The sequence below is a fragment of the Schistocerca nitens genome, chromosome 7, assembly GCF_023898315.1.
Source record: "Schistocerca nitens isolate TAMUIC-IGC-003100 chromosome 7, iqSchNite1.1, whole genome shotgun sequence".
NCBI classification, from domain to species: domain Eukaryota; kingdom Metazoa; phylum Arthropoda; class Insecta; order Orthoptera; family Acrididae; genus Schistocerca; species Schistocerca nitens.
The window spans coordinates 116222416-116236059 of record NC_064620.1 but is presented as its reverse complement, the minus strand read 5'-3'; the positions used below and the strand labels follow the sequence as shown (position 1 = coordinate 116236059).

At 42.7% G+C, this 13644-nt stretch overlaps 1 protein-coding gene across 1 annotated transcript in view; it reads right to left on the bottom strand.

Annotated features, from left to right (window-relative positions):
• LOC126195494 (uncharacterized) overlaps nucleotides 1-13422 on the bottom strand; it is a 276681-nt gene extending 263259 nt beyond the window's left edge. The window contains exon 1 of the mRNA XM_049934122.1: nucleotides 13144-13422. The gene's annotated coding sequence lies outside the window, so the exon portion shown is untranslated. The remainder of the gene's footprint in view (nucleotides 1-13143) is intronic.
• Nucleotides 13423-13644: the final 222 nt, after the last annotated feature.

Here is a 13644-nt window from a genome sequence, read left to right as displayed (position 1 = left end):
AACGGGTGACTTCCGGTTACTCAGAGCATTTAATATTTCATTAGTGAAAGTATATATAGCATTTTCCGTTGAAAAACCCTTCTGGAAACCAAACTGACATTTTGTTAAAACTTTATTTTTACAAAGGTGTGAAGATACTCTACAATACATTACTTTTTCAAGAATTTTGGATAAGGCAGTCAGAAGAGAGATTGGGCGGTAGTTGTTGACATCAGACGTATCCCCTTTTGTATGCAGTGGTTTAACAATGGCACACTTCAGTCTAGCAGGGAAAATACCCTGCTTCAGAGAGCTATTACATATGTGGCTCAGAAATCCACTTATTTCTTGGGAGCAAGCTTTTATTATCCTGCTGGAAATGCCATCAATTCCATGTGAGCTTTTATTCTTGAGAGAGTTTATTATCTTCCTAATTTCAGAAAGAACTACAAAGTATATGCCTAACTAACAAAGTGATCAATATAAATGGAGAGAGTGTGCATTTTCAAAGTGATTACTTTCGCATGTTTTGAACATACTGGTTCAAATACCCAGGCAGTATGAGAGTGCCTTCGTTTGCAGTAATTACAGCGAGAAGTAACTGTTTTCTTATAATTAATACATACTGACCCAGGAAGTGCAGTAATTTATACTTTGTTGAGATTATGTGAAAGAAACTTTTCTATTGCATTTCTTCACTACGGTAACAGAAAAAGTTATTTCAGTGCTTACTGAAGCTCATGAAAGTAATAACAGGGCCACACATTATTAGCGAACTAAGAATACAAATACTGTTGGTTTTAATGTCTGAAAGTGTACACAATATCGTTTGGCATCGTAATATCGTTAGTGAACATAAATATCTTAAAATTACTGTACTGCTGTTGCTTTTGCTTATACAAGACAAGTAGTAGTAATTCTATGTTATTCTACGAAGTAGAAACGGTTTTGTAGTCACACATTCTTAGCTTTGCAAGTAAATACATTGCGTTACTAGTTGGTTAAATTGATGCAGAAATATAACTTTAAAACTTACGCAGTATTTTAATTTACACAGTACTAGATTTAATTTTAAGGCACCATAACAGCCTTGCAAGGCAGTCAGACCCTACGCTTATTTAAACAAAGTTCCTGCTACTTCTTAAAATTAATATTAACTACTACAATCAGACTTTGGCACAGTCACATTTTTTCGAGTTAAGGGCTTCCACAGTATTTTTTTACCATCATTAAACGTTCAGGTGGATGGTTTGTTGGTAAGTACTGGCTGCGTGCACTTCAGTGCCACATACTGTTCTAAAGAAGGAGGAGGGGAAGCAGGTAGGAAGTGATAGAGTTTATTAACAGCCAATGCGCAGTCTGACGCTATGCCTTAGGATACTGATTGCCTGTTTGTTAGCTAGGCACGGTCTAGGCACACCGTAACCATTTCAGAAGTTATCTGGATAGCTACTGAGTACAAAAAACAGCTCTGTAGGATTTATTCTTTTCTTACCCCAAGTAATTAATTGTATTACTTTACTTTCATTAAACAAAGTGGTTTATTCAAAACTACTTTGTAAAGGCGACTGTTTATCTAAATTGAGGAGTGTTTAATTATTTTAATCAAGTACAATGTTGTAATCAAGTGACAGATTTAAACAAAAATACGTTCAGTGTCATGCTGAAAACGACGAAGCGCGTGAGGTTGTTAGAAATAGTTCTGAACGGCAGTTAAGGTAGAGGGAGAGAGAAGGTCTGTCACTCCTCGCTTTGATTGACACGATTAATACTGAAGTTGGGTAGTTAGATTTGACTACCGGCTGCTGGGGAGTTGGGTTAGGGCTATTAGAAGCTGAATCTGACTAACTGATTTTTGAAAGCAGCGTTCTGTCCACTCCACTATCAAGCATCTTTCGTAGACTGCAGCAGTGTGCTGGTTTCTTCATTTGTTTTCGCATTTTAAACTTTCCACTAATCCAGAGTGATTCACTTATAAACATAATGACACAGTCTACAACGCAATATCCAGTAGCGATTACTCAGTGACACCCATATATCAAATATTGTGTGTTAAATAAGGTGTTTCCTTTATTAGTCGACAGTTGTCATCTAAATGATTACAACTATATGTACAAATATAACTTTCTGTTGTTAAAGTACGTATTTCTTGTTCTTTTCATGCGCTGAAAAATAGTTGTGAACTACTAGCAGTAAAACAAGTAAGATATGAAAGTTCGGAAACTAGCTAGCAGTGCTGTTCCTGTCCCATGTGCTGTACCTTCTGAATTGTTTATGGTGCTCTTCCAGTAGACGAAGCAGAACGGGGAACAAGGGAGAGGGGGTAGTTCAGTTATAATACACATGAAAAGAACAGTCCGTATTCGCACTGTAAGCAAACGCCAACAGTTATCACGGGAATTAGGTTTCTTGCATTTCGTGGCTATGCAGACTGGTCTCCAAACGACAAGCAAAATACCTGACATGTTATTTTATTTAGTTTTCACTTGTACTTACCCTGTGTTTGGGTCCAGCTAAATACATGTACACAATACGCTTTCGTATATCTCATGGCATGTCTTGCTATCGGAAGATCGTGTGGCAGTTTGCTAAAAACCAAACGTGTTGTATGTGAAAAAACAAAAGATACGAACATATTTTAGAAAATAACAACGAAAAACGTTGTGAAACAGACTTGTCTTCTGCGTGCTCCAACAAACCAAGGCCGGCCGCGGTGGTCTCGCGGTTGTATGCGCTCAGTCCGGAACCGCGCGACTGCTACGGTCGCAGGATCGAATCCTGCCTCGGGCGTGGAAGTGTGTGATGTCCTTAGGTTAGTTAGGTTTAAGTAGTTCTAAGTTCTAGGGGACTAATGACCACATCTGTTAAGTCCCATAGTGCTCAGAGCCATTTGAACCAACAAACTAAGCGGCTGAAGCACCAGACTCCCATTCACGAGAAGTGGGCTTTAAATCTTCGCCCACGTATCGAAATTTACGTTTTTGATCGTTTCGCTAAAATCACATGCCTGAATCAGTTGATTTCCGGAAACATTCTTTTTTTGTCAAGGTAATCTCACAACACTAACATCAATGACAGCGACGAGGACAGTAAAACTCTATCTTCCTTATTTCTGCTTTTTTCATGTTTTCAGAAATTAGGAATATCTGACTCTGGCTACAATTTTCCGAATCTTTTTTGGCTTTATTTAAGTAAATCGAAGTATTTTGCATCAAAACAGAGTGACAAAACTACATTTTACACTACTGCCCATTAAAATTGCTACACCAAGAAGAAATGCAGATGATAAACGGGTGTTCATTGGATAAATGTATTATACTAGAACTGACGTGTTAGTACATTTTCACGCAGTTTGGGTGCATAAATCCTGAGAAATAAGTTCCCAGAACAACCACCTCAGGCCGTAATAAAGGCCTTGATACGCCTGGGCATTGAGTCAAACAGAGCTCGGATGGTGTGTAGAGGTACACCTGCCCATGCAGTTTCAAACTATACCACGGTTCATCAAGAATAGTGACTCACGTATTGTGACAAGCCAGTTGCTCGACCACCATTCAGCAAACGTGTTCAATTGGTGAGAGATCTGGAGAATGTGCTGGCTAGGGCAGCAGTCGAACATTTTCTGTATCCAGAAGGCCCGTACAGGACGTGCAACATGCGGTCGTGCATTATCCTGTTGAAATGTAGGGTTTCGCAGGGATCCAACGAAGGGTAGAGCCACGGGTCGTAACACATCTCAAATGTAACGTCCACTGTTCAAAGTGCCGTCAATGGGAACAAGAGGTGACCGAGACGTGTAACCAATGGCACCCCATACCATCACGCCGGGTGATACTCCAATATGGCGATGACGAATACACGCTTCCAATGTGCGTTCGCCGCGATGTCGCCAAACACGGATGCGACCATCATGATGCTGTAAACAGAACCTGGATTCATCCGAAAAAATGACGTTTCGCATTCGTGCACCCAGGTTTGTCGTTGAGTACACCATGGCAAGCTCTCCTGTCTGTGATGCAGCGTCAAGGGTAACCGCAGCCATGGTCTCCGAGCTGATAGTCCATGCTGCTGCAAACGTCGTCGAACTGTTCGTGTAGATGGTTGTTGTCTTGCAAACGTCGCCATCTGTTGACTCAGGGATCGAGACGTGGCTGCACGATCCGTTGCAGCCAGGCGGATAAGATGCCTGACATCTCGACTGCTAGTGATACGAGGCCGTTGGGATCCAGCACAGCGATCTGTATTACTCTCCTGAACCCACCGATTCCATATTCTGCTAACAGTCATTCGATCTCGACCAACGCGAGCAGCAATGTCGCGATACGATAAACCGCAATCGCGATAGGCTACAATCCGACCTTTATCAAAGTCGGAAACGTGATGGTACGCATTCCTCCTTACACGAGGCGTCACAACAACGTTTCACCAGGCAACGCCGGTCAACTGCTGTTTGTGTATCAGAAATCGGTTGGAAACTTTCCTTATGTTAGCACGTTGTAGGTGTCGCCACCGGCGCCAACCTTTTTTGAATGCTTTCATAAACTAATCATTTGCATGTCACAGCATCTTCTTCCTGTCGGTTAAATTTCGCGTCTGTAGCACGTCATCTTCGTGGTGTAGCAATTTTAATGTCCACTAGTGTAATTCTAAACTGCCGCATATAGTATAAAAGGAGTAGAATCACAGCTCTTTCTCGTACACCGTGAGAAAACAGGTGTTACAGACGCGTTTTGCTGAAGACTTTCTGGTCGGTCTAACAGTGTAAAACAAAACGAACGTCTGCGAAAACACGTAAAATAATAACATTGCCTGGTGCGGCTCTTTAAGCTGGACGCCACTTAAGCGGCTTGCGTGTGCCTCAACTAGCTGCATCCGGTACTCCTAGGACGGTGATCGCCCATCCAAGTACTAACCGGGACCGACGTTGCTTAATTTCGTGCTCAGGCGGGAACCGATGTTACCAACGTGGTAGCGCCACTGGCTGCGAAAACACTTTCTAATTAGTGATGGATGGCTCGTCTCTCACTCTACACCATAGAATAAGGAAGATGTTCGAGGACAAAAGAGAATTCGAGGCTTATCTATCGTCCAATTAGAAATCTGGAGTCAGATTAATGAGCAGCACAAAGCTGACGTGGTAATGGGTCCTCCTTAATGGACCATTCAGATGTTTCCCCCAGACCAATTAAGGAAACCAATGCCAGTATAAACGAGGGTAGCAGAAGCGTTGTTAATTACATACGCGAGCGATCTAGCGGATACAAAGTAACCCTATGACGCTGAACACAAACGACGCAATTCGGTACCGGGAGGTGAAATCGTTAGATACCTGTCACGGAATGCAGAAGCAGATAATCAGCGAAGTTTGACAGTTGGTTGCAAACATAACTAAATTCCTCCGAGATAGACTTTGCGTTTTATCACGGTGCGGTCTCACTCTGAGAGGTTTCGCAATCATTTTTCCCCGCTTAGCTTGCACAAATCTAATAGGAAAGCATGGGATACGCGCTGGTGTTGACTATGTATATGGGTGTCGGTTTGGAAGCAATAGATGATCTATTATTAGAGCCAATGTTAGACAGAGCTCTTAGAGACAAGCAAGAAACCACCGAAATAGATGTACAGGGCGCACCATTTCTCTGGACCACTTTAACTAACTTTTTGCCCAGAAGCAAAATAAAACAAAAGGCATCAAGGATATGTAGTTTACCTACCAGGAGAATGTTAACCAGCATGACTGCCTTTCTTGTCGTGTGACTACGGCCTCCCGTCGGGTAGACCGTTCGCCGGGTGCAAGTCTTTCGATTTGACACCACTTCGGCGACTTGCGCGTCCATGGGGATGAAATGATGGTGATTATGACAACACAACACCCAGTCCATGAACGGAAAATATTTACGACCCAGCCGGGAATCGAATCCGGGTCCTTAGGATTGACATACTGTCGCGCTGACCACTCAGCTACCGGGGGCGGACTGTCTTTCTTGTAATTTGGTTCATTATGAATATATCGACAGCAGTAGGCCTTTATTAAATACCACCCTCAATTTTTTTCTCTGTAATCTAATTCCATGCCTGAAACCTTGTTCACAGTACACATGACGTTATTAAAAACGTATCATAAAACTGACATTGATTCTCTATGACCAACTTCAGCTGAAGGTCTGTGCGAGCATAAAGACGCTTGACTGAATAGCTGGTGTGCATTTTCCTCGTGTTCTCATTTGTGTACTACCAGCTCCAGAGAGTGCACGAGTTACGTGACACTGGGCAGCTGCCCAATGTGTGTCTGCACAGTACGGGAGAGTCAGTTTTGTGCCACGTTTTTCAAGACGTCGTGTTTACGTGAATGGTAGACTACAATGTGACAGGTGTTTGGGCAGCTTTCAAGGAGAGCAAGTGCACTACCGAAGGAAAAGCAGAGGGTGCTATTTAAAAAAGACGTCCTGCTGCTCGTAACTTTCTAAGGGGCGAATTTAAAAGAAAGGAAAGCTTGTTGTTTAATGTTCCCTTACTAGCCAAACAACTCTGGAGTGGCATATTTTTTAATTTGTTTCTAGAAACAAATTAATGTGAGTTGATCAACATAAATGGGACATCCCGTATTTCAAAACTTTTAAAATCTTTGAAGGAAATGCTATCTAACGATTAGTCGGATCGGTGTGTAGAGCCTATAATTCTGAAGACACAGCATCTGACATTCGGAAGAACATCGCCCATAAACTCCCAGAGATATCAAAGGCAGACATATGTGATAAAGTATCGCACGGTCAGCTTGGCAGCACATGCATCCAAGTTACTGACAAGAACAGTGTAAACAAGTATAAAAAATGGAAACGGAGCATCACTTTAGGAGAGGTTAAGGCAGCAGAGGAGTTGTTCTGACGTTGCGTCTGATACTAAATGCGAGACTTAAGAGAAATATAGAGACCTTCAAAGAATATGTCAACCTACAGTGTTCCACAACGTAAAATTTTTTAAAATGTTAGTAATTCCCAGAAAGCCGTAATTTTTCCCGAGGGCATGCAGCTTTACTGTATGGTTAAATGATGATGGCGTCCTATTGGGTAAAATATTCCGGAGGTAAAATAGTCCCCCATTCGGATCTCCAAGCGGGGACTACTCAAGAGGACGTCGTTATCAGGAGAAAGAAAACTGGCGTTCTACGGATCGGAGCGTGGAATGTCAGATCCCTTAATCGGGCAGGTAGGTTAGAAAATTTAAAAAGGGAAATGTTAGATATAGTGGGAATTAGTGAAGTTCGTTGGCAGGAGGAACAGGCTTCTGGTCAGGTGAATACAGGGTCATAAATACAAAATCAAATAGGGGTAATGCAGGAGTAGGTTTAATAATGAATAGGAAAATAGGAAAGCGGGTAAGCTACTACAAACAGCACAGTGAACGTATTATTGTGGCCAAGACACATACGAAGCCCGTAACTACCATAGTAGTACAAGTTTATATGCCAACTAGCTCCGCAGATAACGAAGAGATTGATTAAATGTATGATGAGATAAAAGAACTTTATTATTATAGTGAAGGGAGACGAAAATTTAATCGTCATGGCTGATTGGAACTCGATAGTAGGAAAAGGAAGAGAACGAAACGTAGTAGGTGAATATGGAATCGGAGTAAGGAATGAAAGAGGAAGCCGCCTGGTAGAATTTTGCACAGAACATAACTTAATCATAGCTAACACGGGGTTCAAGAATCATGAAAGAAGGTTGTATATTTGGAAGATGCCTGGAGATACTGGAAGGTCTCAGATTATATAGTGGTAAGACACAGATTCAGAAACCAAGTTTTAAATTGTAAGATACTTCCAGGGGCAGGTGTGGACTTTGACCACAATCTATCTATTGGTTATGAACTGTATATTAAAACTGAAGGAACTGCAAAAAGGTGGGAATTTAAGGAGATGGGACCTGGATAAACTGAAAGAACCAGAGTTTGTAGAGATTTTAAGGGAGAGCATTAGGGACCGATTGACAAGAATGGGGGAAAGAAATACAGTAGAAGAAGAATGGGTATCTATGAGAGATGAAATAGTGACGGTAGCAGAGGAACAAGTAGTTACAAGAAGAGAATTATAGAAATCCTTGGGTACCAGAAGAGATATTGTTTTATTGATATTGAGATATTGATATTGAAATATTGATTATTGATATTGAGATACTGAATTTAATTGATGAAAGGAGACAAATGCAGTAAAAACAGTAAAAAATGCAGTACATGAAGCAGGCAAAAAGGAATACAAACGTCTCAAAAATGAGATAGACAGGAAGTGCAAAATGGCTAAGCAGGGATGGCTAGAGAACAAATGTAAGGGTGTAGAGGCTTATCTCACGAGTGGTAAGACAGATACTGCCTACAGGAAAATTAAAGAGACCTTTGGAGAAAAGAGAGCACCTTGTATGAACATCAAGAGCTCAGATGGAAACCCAGTTCTAAGCAAAGAAGTGAAAGCAGAAAGGTGGAAGGAGTATATAGAGGGTCTATACAAGGGCGATGTACTTGAGGACAATATTATGGAAATGGAAGAGGATATAGATGAAGATGAAATGGGAAATACGATTCTGCGTGAAGAAATTGACAGAGCACTGAAAGACCTGAGTCGAAACAAGGCCCAGGAGTAGACAACATTCCATTGGAACTACTGACGGCCTTGGGAGAGCCAGTCCTGACAAAACTCTACCATCTGGTGAGCAAGATGTATGAGACAGGCGAAATGCCCTCAGACTTCAAGAAGAATATAATAATTCCAATCCCAAAGAAAGCAGGTGTTGACAGATGTGAAAATTACCGAATTATCAGTCTAATAAGCCACGGCTCTAAAATAATAACACGAATTCTTTACAGACGAATGGAAAAACTGGAAGAAGCCGACCTCGGGGAAGATCAGGCTGGATTCCGTAGAAATGTTGGAACACGTGAGGCAATACTGACCCTACGACTTATCTTAGAAAATAGATTAAGGAAAGATAAACCTACGTTTCTAGCATTTGTAGACTTAGAGAAAGATTTTGACAATGTTGACTGGAATACTCTCTTTCAAATTCGGAAGGTGGGAGGGGTAAAAAACAGGGAGCGAAAGGCTATTTAAAATTAATACAGAAACCAGATGGCAGTTATGAGAGTCGAGGGGCATGAAAGGGAAGTAGTGGTTGGGAAGGGAGTGAGACAGGGTTGTAACCTATCCCCGATGTCATTGAATCTGTATATATTGAGCAAGCAGTAAAGGAAAGAAAAGAAAAATTCGGAATAGGAATTAAAATACATGGAGAAGAAATAAAAACTTAGAGGTTTGATGATGACATTGTAATTCTGTCAGAGACAGCAAAGGACCTGGAAGAGCAGCTGAACGGAATAGACAGTGTCTTGAAAGGAGGATATAAGATGAACATAAACAAAAGCAAAACGAAGATAATGGAATGTAGTCGAATTAAATCGGGTGATGCTGCGGGAATGAGATTCGGAAATGAGACGCTTGAAGTAGTAAATGAGTTTTGCTATTTGGGGAGCAAAATAACTGATGATGGTCGAAGTAGAGAGGATATAAAATGTAGACTGGCGCTGGCAAGGAAAGTGTTTCTTAAGAAGAGAAATTTGTTAACATCGAATATAGATTTAAGTGTCAGGAAGTAGTTTCTGAAAGTATTTGTATGGAGTGTAGCCATGCATGGGAGTAAAACTTGGACGATAATTAGTTTAGACAAGAAAGCTTTCAAAATGTGGTGCTACAGAAGAACGCTGAAGATGAGGTGGGTATCTCACGTAACTATTGAGGAGGTGCTGAATAGAATTGGAGAGAAGAGAAATTTGTGGCACAACGTGACTAGAAGAAGGGATCGGTTGGTAGGACATATTCTGAGGCATCAAGGGGATCACCAATTTAGTATTGGAGGGCAGCGTGGAGGGTAAAAATCGTAGAGGGAGACCAAGAGAGGAATACACTAAACAGATTCAGAAGGATGTAGGTTGCAGTAGGTACCGGGAGATGAAAAAGCTTGCACAGGATAGAGTAGCATGGAGTGCTGCATCAAACCATTCTCTGGACTGAAGACCACAACAATAACAACAACACCAACAACATACTGAAAGACGCGTAATATGCAGTAAGGTTATACAAGGTGCTAAGCGATAAATGTTTAAAGCGTACAACAGTGGTGCAGGGGGAGTCGGGGCGGATGGTTTGATACGTGGGGCACGTGCCTGCCTCGTGGTCCATAACTCAGGCAGGGCAGCAGTCGACCTCGCAGTCGTCAGAAGACGCCTGAGCTGCAGGCGGCGCGTGCTGTTCGGTATTTTCAGTATCGGCTCGCTTTCTTACGCTTGATATTCTGTTTCCTTAACATTACTTAATTAATTTTTCCGTGGTGTAATGACAAAAAAATTTGTAAACGTTATACAGAAATTAATTACGTTTACAGCTATATCTAAAATTAAGCGTTTCAAGCACAGTAGTTTCGTAGTAAGAAGGCCAGACAAATAAAACGATTTAATTGGTAATGTTATTCTGTTAAAATTCACATTTTGATGACGAATTTACACAAAAATTGAATTTTAAGTTTTGTAAGTGCAAGAATAAGGGGTTTTTAATATTCAGTTTCAACCGAAGCTCGCGCAGTGTTCATGTGCTGCAGTTTGGTGGTATAATAGTCCAGTCTGAGTCTGAAGTTCTTTCCCAGCTTGCCACACCACAAGTCTCGATTATCGATATGTTCGTCCCGACTTCATCAACACCACTGTGGTACATTGGAAACGTTATTGTTTACAGCCTGTACATAATAGGAATAGAAGACAAAGTGCTCGGATCAGAAAAGGTTGCCTTGTTTCTACTCTGCTTTTCGATCTACTTATGGAAGGAACAATGAAGAAAATGAAAGAAGGGTTGAGAAGTGCGCGTGAAACTCGGGGTGGAAGAAAGTCAGTGATTACATTCGTAGACGACGTTGTTATAGTGAGTGAAAATGAGGAAGAATTACAGATCTGCTGAAAGGAATTAACAGAGAAACGCAGAATACAGACTGAGAGAAGACCAAAAAGAAAGTGGAAAGTGCGTGGCAGAAATGAAAGTAGCGGTAAATTTAGTATGGACAGCGGGGCCAACTGAAGGACGTCTGCTACATTGAAAGCAAAATAACGCTTCATTGAGGAAGCACTGAGAATATAAAAAGCAGAAGAGAAGAGGTAATGGGGACGTTCATCGCCAAAAAACAGTCCTATAGTATTAAACGTAAGCCTTAGAGTAAGGAAAATTCCTGGTAATTGGTGTGCGGAGCGAAGCACTGTAGGGAAGTGAATCGTGAACGATTTGAAAGTCAGTTGACATCTGTATAGAATGACGGGGGAAATTAAGTGGATTGATGAGAAAGATGGTGGTTGTCTAGAGAATCTGTGAGCGAAGAAACATGGGGAAAGACTAACTAGAAGAAATGGCAGGGTGACAGGACTAGCCTTAAGACGACAAGGAATGCCTTACAATACTGGTGACTTCAGAATGACGCTCTAAAACACAGATTTCATAATGATCGTGAGTATAAAGCCACAGAACTTGGAAATGTGAAAGGATATAGTGATGTTTGAAAGACTACCTGAACGAGACGATATGTTACTGGCAGCGAGTAGCGACAAGCTGAAACTCCGGCGGTCCGTGCGGAGTATTCAGATCTCCATCTACATTTATACTCCGCAAGCCACCCAACGGTGAGTGGCGGAGGGCACTCTACGTGCCACTGTTATTACCTCCCTTTCCTGTTCCAGTCGCGTATGGTTCGCGGAAAGAACGACTGCCGGAAAGCCTCCGTGCGCGCTCGAATCTCTCTAATTTTACATTCGTGATCTCCTCGGGAGGTATAAGTAGGGGGAAGCAATATATTCGATACCTCATCCAGAAACGCACCCTCTCGAAACCTGAACAGCAAGCTACGCCGCGATGCAGAGTGCCTCTCCTGCAGAGTCTGCCACTTGAGTTTGCTAAACATCTCCGTAACGCTATCACGCTTACAAAATAACCCTGTGACGAAACGCGCCGCTCTTCTTTGGATCTTCTCTATCTCCTCTGTCAACCCGACCTGGTACAGATCCCACACTGATGAGCAATACTCAAGTATAGGTCGAACGAGTGTGTTGTAAGCCACCTCCTTTGTTGATGGACTACATTTTCTAAGGACTCTCCCAATGAATCTCAACCTGGCTCCCGCCTTACCAACAATTAATTTTATATTATCATTCCACTTCAAATCGTTCCGTACGCATACTCCCAGATATTTTACAGAAGTAACTGCTACCAGTGTTTGTTCCGCTGTCACGTAATCATACAATGAAGGATCCTTCTTTCTATGTATTCGCAATACATTACATTTGTCTATGTTGAGGGTCAGTTGCCACTTCCTGCACCAAGTGCCTATCCGCTGCAGATCTTCTTGCATTTCGCTGTAATTTTCTAATGCTGCAACTTCTCTGTATACTACAGCATCATCCGCGAAAAGCCGCATGAAATCTCCGACATTATCTACTAGGTCATTTATGTATATTGTGAAAAGCAATGGTCCCATAACACTCCCCTGTGGTAAGCCAGAGGTTACTTTAACGTCTGTAGACGTCTCTCCATTGATAACAACATGCTGTGTTCTGTTTGCTAAAAACTCTTCAATCCAGCCACACAGCTGGTCTGATATTCCGTAGGCTCTTACTTTGTTTATCAGGCGACAGTGCGGAACTGTATCGAACGCCTTCCGGAAGCCAAGGAAAATGGCATCTACCTGGGAGCCTGTATCTAATGTTTTCTGGGTCTCATGAACAAATAAAGCGAGTTGGGTCTCACACGATCGCTGTTTCCGGAATCCGTGTTGATTCCTACACAGTAGATTCTGGGTTTCCAGAAATGACATGATACGCGAGCAATAAACATGTTCTAAAATTCTACAACACAGATGTCTACAACAGATCGATGTCAGAGATATAGGTCTATAGTTTTGTGCACCTGCTCGTCGACCCTTCTTGAAGACTGGGACTACCTGTGCTCTTTTCCAATCATTTGGAACCTTCCGTTCCTCTAGAGACTTGCGGTACACGGCTTTTAGAAGGGGGGCAAGTACGATGGAGCTGCTCACGTAGGGGATACTTCTGGATAAAGGCACTCGCATAGAGTGCGGTACTTACGGGGACGTGGTGGCCCAGCAGCTGCGTCACGCACTCGACTGCACGCGTTAGAAGTCGCGTGTGCGAGGAGAAAGCTCGCCGTCCGCTCCTCACGCTGACTGTCGCGAGCACATTCTGATCGCAGTGCGAACTCGAGCGACCTGTTGTGACGACCTTCAGCGTACACCGATCGACGTAATCACTGCTGACCCGCCTTTGGAACTGTCAGCTGCGCCGCCTCTTTCACTACCGAGTCAGTCGTAATTACACGAAGGTCTCTTCTGCTGACGTGTGCCTTTTGCAACAGGTAGTGCTACTCGCTGGTTGCCTCACAGATCACTTCAGTCACTTGACAGAGAACGCAGAGATGTCCGTGGGGTAGCGACGCGCAGACACTGTACTCGGCAGCGCACGCGCAGGTTGCGGCTCGGCAGCTCCTGCCGCAGAGAGGGAGCCAAGCCGCTGCCGCCTCCGTGTGGCGTGCGGCTGCTGGGGCGGCGCGCGCAGCACTGCAAGCCGGCG